Source organism: Colletotrichum navitas (assembly GCF_030913465.1).
Source record: "Colletotrichum navitas strain CBS 125086 chromosome Unknown LY79scaffold_59, whole genome shotgun sequence".
Classification (NCBI taxonomy): Eukaryota; Fungi; Ascomycota; class Sordariomycetes; order Glomerellales; family Glomerellaceae; genus Colletotrichum; species Colletotrichum navitas.
Genome location: NW_026850605.1, coordinates 1 through 2591, shown reverse-complemented (window position 1 = coordinate 2591; position 2591 = coordinate 1).

The following is a 2591-nucleotide window of genomic DNA, read 5'->3' as shown; positions in this document are numbered from 1 at the left end:
AATATAATAACTAAGCTAGTTACTTTTACTACTACTAACTAAGAATACCTTTAATATAGAACTAGAAGTCCTTATAGTCTTTAGCCTTATATATTTATTAAAATACTACCTTTAGTTCCCTAAGAGTATTACTTTTAATAGCTATAATATTACCTACTTTCTAGATAAGTATAAAGCTTTAGTAAGGTTAGCTAGTTACCTTAATTAAGAGAAGGTAACTACTTTACTATAGTATTTACCTAAAGAACACTAAGTAACTATTAAAAGTAAAGCTAGTACTTACACCTAGGCTTAGTTAAAGGAATACCTTTAGAAACCTATAGCCTACTTAATAAAGAAGTTATCCTTTAACCTAACTACTATATTAAGGATTTACTTTAAGGCCTTTTAATTAAGGATAATAACTTAATAATAACTATAAAGCTATTCTAAAAGGTTAAAAGTATTTAAAAGAAGGCCTACGCCTAAGTAAAGCCTATTATATTTACCTAAGAACTAATTAAACTATTTATAAAGTAATACACCTAGGAGATAATCTAAATAGTAGCTTTATAAATAAGTATAACCTTTACTAATCTTTTTAAAAAAAAAACTTTAGCTTTTTTAAAAAGTATATATTAGCCTAGATTAGTTAAAAGACAAGATACTAATACTACTATAGAGATTTTAATACTATAACTATTAGTATACTTATTATAGCCTAGGCTAGTGTTCCTAAGACTAAGACTAGGTCTAATTAAGGTAATATAATAGTTAAGAGTGTAATAAGAACTACTAATATCTATATTTCTACTAATCTAGTTATAAAGCTTTTCTAGAAGCTTAAAGCCTTAGCTATAATAATTAAAGGTAATATTAAAGGTTAAAATATAATTAGTTATTTACTAGTAGCTACTTAGAATTATAATATAGCTAGAACTAATAGTTAACTAAGGCTTTAGTTCTTTATACTTACTTTACTTATATTATTTTTAAGGCCTAGTTTTATAAAAGGTAATCTTAATTAGTGCTAGTATAATAAGTATAATAGTAAGTAGTACTAGAAATACTCTTAACTAAGGAAAATAAACTTATAGGCCTAGTCTTACTAAACTATAATATCTATAAGTATAATAGACTAACTAGACCTAATATTAAGGTTAATAAAGTCTTTAATACTATTATTATAGACAAAAGACATTAGTACTTACTTAATAAAGTTACTATTCTTTAACACTTAGTAAATAACACTATTTTCTCTAAGTTAGCCTAAGTAGCTAAAAGAGTACTTAATTAAAGTATTAAAAGACCTTAGTAATTAGAAATTAGATCTTAATAACCTTAAGGCCCTTAAGACACTAAAGTTAACTTAGTTAAGTGTATACTAGACTACTTAACTATATATATAGATATCTTCTTAATAAACAAGGCCTAAATTAATACTATAACCTACTCTTAGGTAACTTAACCTTAAACCTTACTTTATTATCTTAATTAGGTAAAGCTATATACTGTCTACTAAGGATATATTAGTAAGAACTAGTCTAAGTATAATAATAACACTAGTACTAAAGGTAATATTAAAAATATAGATATAGACTAATAATACTAACTAATATATTTTATATATTTAAGTGTTAAATAGGCTTTATATATACATATACTTAGTAAAACATAGAGGTAAATTAACTTCTTATTAGGTAACTAAATAGGTCTACTCTACTATTATTATATAAAGTAGTTATATACTACTTAAGTATAACTTAAGTTATTCTAGCTAACTAAAAGTATAATCCCCTCTTAATATAACTAAAGGCTAAATAACTAGTCTATGCCCTTTAACCTTAAATTATAAACTATTTATAGTTAACTAACTAGGTGTTATATAATTATTAGTATTAATATTTTAACACTTACCTTTTTTCTTTTATAATTATATATACCCTTATGTTAACTAATTAGATAGTTCTAATTAGTTCTTATAATAACTTTACTTATAGTAGCCTACTATTATATATAAAGTTATTTAAATAAAAACAAACTCTAAATATACTTTTTCTAAGAGTAAATATAAGGTAATACTTACTAAGCTAATTAAATCTATTCTTTTATATATACCTTACTGTTTAGTTATTTTTAAATAGTTACTTACTTATACAATAAGTGTTTACTTTACTTTTACTCCTTCCTTTGCCTTACGTTTATACGCCTTCCTTCTTTTTACGCAATTAGTAGCCTTAACTCCTCCTATATAAATACCTTCTACCTTCTACCTTCTTTTCCTCTTTTTCTTTTTTCTTCCTTATGCTTTTTTAATAATAATAAACAATATATAAAACTTTACTAGTATAGTAACCTTACTACTTCCTTTTCTCTATCTCTCTTGTATATTAATTAATTAATAACTTCTCTTTTTCTCTCTTAAATTATTAATTATCTATTACTTTATATATATCTTCTTCTTCCTATTATTATTAACTTTACTAATTTATAATAGGTCCTTCTTATATATTACAATAGCCTAGCTTAGACCTTAGCCTTTAGTTATTAGTTCCCTTAGGGTTTAATAGGACTAGAATAGCGTAACCTAGCTTTATATCTTAATAGGCAAC